Raw genomic sequence first — 8,317 nt, forward strand, 5'->3', positions numbered from 1 at the left:
TAATGTTGGTTACATATTGAAAATTTGTATTAGTTTAAAAAAGCATTTCCTTTTTGAAAATGTGATTATGAGAAAATTTCAAGTGGCATGCACCTCTCATTTGTGGCTAATGTTTCATCTGTTTTGGATAGCACTGATATGGAAGGATTCACTTGGCCAGCTGGCAGCAGCTGGCACTGGTCATCGGCATTCCTTTTGCTGTTATGGCGAGCTCAGGGATTGGGTGGCAGGACATGAAGACTCCGCCTGTCCTGTGAGCATGGTCAGTCTACCTCTTGCCAAGGTTGGCCGAGCTCCAGGTGTTGCCAAGTGTGCAGATTTCCAGACTCAGAGATTGATCTTGAGCCCTAACGTGGCACTGTTCTCCTGGAGTCTGACCAGATACTTAGCGGCACATTGATTACATTGGCCCCTCTCTATCCAAGAGGGCCAGGAATATTTTGTTTTAGTTTTTCAAATAATAGAAAAAAATATTACAGGTAGGAGTTTGGCTTTCTTGCCAGCAGTGATTCAACTAAAACCATTATTCAAAGGCTTTCCATGTGTTTGATCAATCAATATGGGATCCCACAAAGCTGCATTATCAGAGCAGCAGATCTTAACTAACTTTCAGGAAAAGAAGTGCAGGCAGGACATATTTCCCTGAGAACCACTGCTCATATCATAGGCTTCAAAGCCATTGGACGGACATGGGGGAGACAAGTCTCCTGAACGTGTTGTTGGAGCACAAGTTTGGTGGTGAAAGTCTGTAAGCGTGAAGTTCTGTTCTCCAGGGTGCAATGTAGACACTAGATCAAGATCTACGAAGGCATGAAGTCAGTCCTCTAGATCCAGACCTTCTACATTTAAGAATACAACCAAGTAGGATTGAGAGACGGAAGTGTGTGACGTCCATGTGGATTTTTTCCTTGTCATTGTCTCCTAAGCGATGTATACACTGTATTGGGTATCCTAAGTAATCTGGAGATGATTTCTAGCACACGAGAAGATATACGTAAGTTATATGCAGATACTATTACTCCGTTTTGCATAACAGACTTGAGCAGTCATCTATTTTTTAATATTATATTTATTTGTTTGTTTGAGACAGAGAAAGAGGCAGAGAGAGACAGAGAGAAAAAGAGAGGGGGAGCAGGCCAGGGCCTCCAGCCACTGCAAACAAACTCCAGCTGCATGTGACCCCTTGTACATCTGGCTTATGTGGGTCTTGGAGGATTGAACCAGGATCCTTTGGCTTTGCAGGCAAACGCCTTAACCGCTAAACCATCTCTCCAGCCCAACCATCTATTTTTTTAACCACAGGTGTTGTAGAAGCAATCTCCCACAGATATTTTAGGCAAGTTATGTATGTCCATGTGAAGAACACCTGGGTGCAGAGCCCAGAGTGGAAGCTGGAGTGGTTCCTGTCAACATAACTCATGGAAAAACAAATGTGCCTCTTATCCCACAACTCTACAGGTTCTGTGGGGTTAAAGGTCCCAACTGTACCCTAAAGAGCCCCATGGGCATAACTACTGCTGCCGACGAAGCACTTTAGGCCAGGTGAAGTGCTATTACTTTGGTAGTTATTTGGTATTTGATCATCAGAAGAGACATGTGTGGTGATACCATATAGATAGATAGATAGATAGATAGATAGATAGATAGATAGATAGATAGATAGATAGATAGGTAGATAGATGATAGACGGACAGACAGAGGAGAGAATGTTCACCGAGCTGTTTCTGGGAATAGGCAAGCTGTAGAAGTGGTTGTTCAAGCTGAGGCAGAGAGTTGATAGAGAAAGAAGGACGAGCAGCCCTGGCTGTGGCTCCGGGAACAGCTGGAGTGGCATGGGCTGCAGTTGAATCTTGCTCCTCTAAGTTTCCTCAGGAAGTGAGGCTTGGAGGAATCTGGGAGAGAATGTTCCCTGAAATGTAAGGCATGGATCTGAGGAATGGATGTGGAAGACACAAAGCAGGGCAACATTTAAGATTTCCTGCCTTGGCCTCTGAGCCTGCTTCCTGTCAACAGCCTCAGCTTTCTGCTCCTTCCAGGTCCCCCCCTCCCACCTACATAGACTGATAGGAGCACTTCCTGCCTGGAGGTCTAGAGCCAGGCAACAACAGCAGTCATAGTTTTGCCACCTGGGCTGCTATTTGGCTTGAGCAGTAACTACAACATCCTCCTAAACAACATGCCTATTCATCTGTTAGCAACCTGGGATCCTCAACTTGCACCAAATTACATGTACACCCTACTCCATACAATGAGCCAGTTTTCTCCTCCCCTTACTGATTATTCTTTGCAATCAATTTCTATTCAAATAAGTTCTTAGCTAGGTCCAGAATCAGAACAATAGGGGGCCACCCAGCCTGAGCTGGTTTTGGGTACATGCAAATAAGACAAACTGTGTGCTCTAAGTGCACTTTAAGTGAGAAACCTTATTTACTGTTTGCTGCTTATGTACAACGGAGCATACATATGATTAAAATCTGATGTACATGTGCAACAGAGAAAATGTTATATGACCCAAACCTTGTCAATCAAACTAAAGGACCACCCAAACTGCACCCCTAGCAACTGGTCCATCTTCCCCTAACAATCATAGAAAGAGAAGCCCCAGCCCACTTTACTCACCACTCAGTGGACACTGCCCCTTTGGGAGTGTGTTCAATCATTCACTATCACCTTGCTCTTAATAAAATGTCTCTCTACATAATGACTTGTGTGCACCTTTCTTCAATTTCCTGAGTAAGATGACAAGAACCTGGAAAGACCCAGAGACCATTGCTAACAGTGTGACATTCAGCGACAGACTGTGATGTCACTAGAAAGATGGATAACTATCAGAGGGCGACTCCAGGGAGTGGTTTTGCTCTAGGTCCCATGGTAGTGACCTGGTTGGGTCAATAGGGCCTGCACCTCAGGCTTATTTCTCCCTTTTCTTAATCGGCTTCCTCCCCTCAGCTTCTCCAATACTGATTCCTAATAAAAATCCCACGTGCTAAATTCCAGCTTCAAGCACCAGCCTTCCTAAAGATTCATTTCTCTCTGCTGTATTCCCTACTGTCCTCTTAAAATCCCCATTCTCTCCAAATCTTACTGAGATTGTTATCTAAGCCTGAGAATTATACTTCCTCCGTCCATGTGATATTTTCATCCAGTATCGAGTATCAATCCAACCCGTCCCAAACAAACTCAGTGCTTCTTGTGTGTAGGCTATCTACCTCTTTGGTCCTTTCCCATATTATACCTACAGTATTTAAGCTCATATTCTTGTTATTATCTTTAATCACCCACATGTTAAGAAACCTCCCAATAAATGAACTTTTCTTTGCTTTACTTACCTAGAAGACTGTCCTTGCTGGTCCGTGAAGATGTCTTGCCTATCTTTTCTTGTTGCCCCTAGCCCCCATTCCATTCCAGGGTCTTAATCAGAGTACATCCTCTATTGTTACTGCATTATAGCTATTACATCCACTATTCACTTAACAGCGAAATTTCCATTTTGACATTTCTCTTGTTGCACACTTCTTGTTCACTAGTTACACTCTCTGATTAAGCTGTTTCTAAAAATCTCGAGATTTTCTTAAGAATGAAGATAGGTTCTTTTAGCTGATCAAAATCCATTTTCATCTGATTTGACATTTATTCCTGAAACCTTTTTTTTTTTTTTTTTTTTGAGAGGGTCTATTGCACAAATTGATCCACAACTCATGGCAATCTTCTGGTCATAAACACTGAAAGGTTGGGTTACAAGAGGTATAATGACCAATTCTTTTTTTTGGGGGGGGGTTGAGGTAGGGTCTCACTCTAGCTCAGGCTATCCTGGAATTCCCTAGGTAGTCTCAGGCTGGCCTTGAACTCCCAGCAATCCTCCTACTTCAGCCTTCCAAGTGCTGAGATTAAAGGTATGCATCCATACTCTTGGCTAAAATGACCCATTTTTAATAGAATTCTCTGCCATACAAAAGAGAGGAGCTTATACAGAAGATCCACCTTTCTTCAGGTTGTCCCATAGTGTGGACTATAGAATGTTGTTTAGCTGAAGTTCCCTTTCTTCCCACCTTCCAGCCAGTTCTCCCACAGCTGACGTCCCAGACGGAAGTGAGTTCCGTACCACTCATTCCTGGGCTTCACTTGTTCCCACAAACATACAAACATATTTTATATGTCTTCTATGTTTCAGACATTGCTACCTAGTTTTATGATCTCAGGGACTCCTAAGGGGGTGTAGATATGTAAATGAGTGTAATGAGTCTTGAAGGGGCTCTAATAAATGCCTACTTTGGACTGAACAAGCAGGTCATCAGTTCTCAGCACAATCAGAATGGCAGCATGAAGGAACACTGGAATTTTCTTTTGAAAATAAGTAGATGGTCCTTTGAGTTGTGCTGTCAGAATGGATGTGGGGGTGACATTCTAGGCATCAGGGAAAACTGAAATCAGATGGCATCTCAGTAATCTATTTTGTTGACAGCAGGATATACAGTAGCAAAACAGCTGGGGAAGTTGAGGCAGGCAGTTCTAAGGAGCTCTTGTAAGGCATCCCAAGGAACTTGGATTTTACTTTGTTGACACTTAAGGATGGGACATTGCAAAACACTTTTAAGTGAGTAACATGATTAAATTTGAGTTACAATATGATCAACAATTACATATTATGATTTAACTTTCAAAGCTAGTCTCTAGTTATAAGAAAACAAATTACTTGAAGTCAATGTCCTGAATGTGATAGGTTGAGTTTTCATCCTACTGCTAGTTAAAATTAAGTTTTGATTATCTTAAGCTAGCATCTTTAAACAGAGACATTAGTAAGAACTTAAGTGTTCATATATGTTCTCAACATCATATCACATTTTCTCCTTTGAGCAAGGCAAACATTACCACTGTGCACTTGAGCTTAAGGAAACTACTTACGAGATAGAGCACTTGTTTTCGGAAATATCCTTTGAAATTTCATTTACACTAGGAGTATCTGTTGGTGTGCATGTTTATTTATACACCATTGCGTGATGAATGAGTGGAGAGGCTGAGAAGGAAAGTGGTGGCCTCTCCACTCAGGGAACAACTGTAATACAGTCAACACAGTGTGGTGATGATAAGAGACTGGTTTCTCATAAACTCCAAGTTACCTGTGACACAGGGAGGGAGGTTGTACGCGTGTTGTGACAAAGGCTTAAGGGACTGGAGCTCAGGTTACACAAACTGAAGCTTTACCCAAAATGTGACAAAAATTCGACAGTAGATACAACTTAGAAACCGGTTTTACTCTGTTGCAAACAAATGGACAAGATATTGTACAATATATAATAAAAAGTACAGCACAATACAAGTGCCACTAATAAAAGAAACAAAGATCAGACTTAAAAATGCTTATTTGTAATATGTATATATATATATATACACACTGCAACAAAAAGCCACAATAAATACAAGGATTTCCAAGTCATTCATAATAAATACTGAAAATATAAATACATAAGACTACAGCTAATATGAATAAATTATTACAACGTAAGGTCCAGGTTAAGTTCTGTTGAATATTATTGAAACTTATTTTATATACCCTTTGGCATTTTTGATGTCATAACTTGTACACAAGAGATATCAATCTAGAAACTGTGACACACAACATGACATCTTCATGTAAAATGACTGTGAGTATGGACTGTGGTTTAATTTTCTTCCCTTTCTAACTTTGTATGCCATCAGACTGAACATAACAGTATTAAAATACTGTGGAATCAAGTAAAAGTATTAACAAAAATCCATTAAAAGATAAAAATCAATTATAATGCCAGAATAGGCTTTATAGTATAGTGGCTTTTCTGAGCTTCTAATGTTGCATTCTTTTTTCCAGCCTCAAACAGACCAAAACACCAAAACAAACAATGAAATAACAGCATACTCTCAAAAGACTTCCTGTGTATCAGGACCACTCCCAATGTCTAATATGGCTCAACATAAACAGAAAGATGGATACCAAGTCCTTAGGCTCATAGCACCTACCGGTACTTGTCAGCTCACTACAGGTCACCATGATCTGAGAATATACCAAGTGTCTATGGCAGCTTGGAAGTGGATGGACTGTGATCAAGGTAAAGACACCAAAAAAGGTGACATTTATGTATGCAACCAATTACACATATTTATTTTAAATGGGGAAAATATATTGCTGACCAATGCCAAATGACCTTCCCTATCAACTTCAGATACCCTGTGACATTGAGGGAAATACACTGAAATCACAAAGTGCCATTTTCTTCATTAACAGGCATTAACCAGTACATATGTATTAATAGTTCTATCTTAAGAGGCTATTACACCAAAAATGTGATAAACTAAGGAGAAAGCAGAGCAACTTTACTAAGACACAATCAAGGCTGAGGTTTTTAGAAACAGTTGTAATCTACAGGTTAAATTTTTTTTTTTTACTATTTCTGTACTGTAAATGTCTAGTGGTTAATATACATCAAACACTTTTGAAACATGTTCCACAAACTACGCCTCAGACTTATTTCCATAGAGGTGCCTAGAGTCAATTTAAACACAGGCCAAATTTTATTCACCATTCTTTACATTAGCATTATGTAGCATCTTAAAAAACACACTAAGGGGTCATTTCCCCATAGTGCTAGTTCTGGGGAGCCAGCACACTGACGTGGCTGTTACTTCACAAGAGCATCAAGGTGGGGTGATTAAGCACATACACCTAGATTAGAAAATATTCCAATACTGTCTTCCAGTGTGTTTCTCATTTTCTTGTTAGTGTAGGCTCTGAGAAACGAACAGGCTCTAAAAGCTATAAGAAGGGCTTGGGTCAAATGATACAACCAGAAAAACAAAAAGCAATCCCCAAATTTCTCTTCTACCGAACTCCTCCTACTGTCTTCAAGCCTTGTCAAGATAACATTTCCAATCACTTTCCTGATCCCTGAGACAGCAAGCAGCCACTGAACATAGTATGAGCACTAAGGCTGGGATCAAATGATGCCATTTCATTCTCTTGACCAAATTCTTTATATCTTCCCAAGGAGGAGTGGATAAACTTTAGATTCTTATTTATCATTTTAGGTTAAGGGAAGATTAACATGAAGTTATTAGAAGCATAAGAATGTTTTTCAATGAAAATACCTTTTCCTCTCCCCCCCCCCTTTTTTTTTTTTTGTAATTTTAACTTCTCAGTGAACTGGAGTTAAAAGTCATTTGATTCTAGTTGTGGTGTTTGCCATTGGGGATCTGAAACCTTCACTTTTCCTGGCATAATAGCAATCATTTTTAAAATAAGGTATGAATGAAAAAAAGCAGACCAAAACCATTTTCGTCAAACCAGGTCATGTTGCCAAGCCTCTGAGTAGCCACATTTTCATTTAAAATTTGATTTCTTAACATACTTATAGAATCACCCTAAGTAATAATCATTGAATGTAGGGAAAACCCAACTTCCATTGAGTCTCTCTCTCAGAACAATGACCCAAATTACCACAACTGTTGCCAGGTGCCTAGCCCACAAAGACAGGCCAAGATATGTTCTTACTGTGAGGAATCTAAAAGAGCTGGGTTGTGTTGCCAAGGAAACCACCCTCCCTAGAGATGTTAGGAATAAATGGGTGTCTATACTGTTGGGCATGCCTGAGTGACAGTCCTCCCTGGATGTAGACAGATGAGCCATCTGACCTCTGGAGAGCTCTTCTAGGCTTAGGCCCTAGGGTCTGAAAAGTACTGATGATTTTTGAACTTTCCATTACTTATGCATAGTTCACTATTGTGAGCAGCTTTGAAAAGATTACATTGTCCACTGATACCTGTTGGGCATGACTAGTGTGTAATAAATTGGGATTCAGATGGTAACCCTTGGCAGTAGACTGTGCTTGATGGTGGTACAAACAAAATGGCTCTGTGGTCATTAAAATTTAAAATCCATCAAATTCAGATATCACCTGCTCTATGCCAGGGTAAAACTAACTTTAAAAAAGGCAATAATTTCCTCCTTAGAATTTAAGTTTTTCCTCCTTAGGAGAATTCAAATTTGGAAATTAACACTTTAATTTTTTTATCCATTAATGTTCATAATGCATATACTTCTCTGAATTTGGAGGGTTTTCTTATTTTTAGGAAAAAGATTGGTGGCCAAAATAAAATCTGAAGGGCAAAGCAAAGTTGGAAAAATTGTACTGAAAAGGTGGAATCTTCAAATTCCTTTCTCATATTTCTCCTATGCAGAGGAACAGCCAATCCACATCCAGAGAGCAGGGACCAGATAACAGGGTGCTGGTGTTAACTCTGTATGTAGCAAAATTCAATGCTTATGGAAATTCCCAGATAATTTTTT

The 8,317-nt window shown here is 39.9% G+C and overlaps 1 protein-coding gene across 7 annotated transcripts in view; it reads right to left on the reverse strand.

Moving 5' to 3' along the window:
• Positions 1 to 7,139: 7,139 nt before the first annotated feature.
• Positions 7,140 to 8,317, reverse strand: part of Csrnp3 (cysteine and serine rich nuclear protein 3) — a 220,441-nt gene continuing 219,263 nt past the window's right edge. For all 7 annotated transcript variants that reach the window (XM_045147084.1, XM_045147082.1, XM_045147083.1 and 4 more), the window contains one exon: positions 7,140 to 8,317. This exon is cut by the window's right edge and continues 6,584 nt beyond it. The gene's annotated coding sequence lies outside the window, so the exon portion shown is untranslated.

This window comes from Jaculus jaculus, chromosome 4 (genome assembly GCF_020740685.1).
Source record: "Jaculus jaculus isolate mJacJac1 chromosome 4, mJacJac1.mat.Y.cur, whole genome shotgun sequence".
In the NCBI taxonomy this organism is placed as follows: domain Eukaryota; kingdom Metazoa; phylum Chordata; class Mammalia; order Rodentia; family Dipodidae; genus Jaculus; species Jaculus jaculus.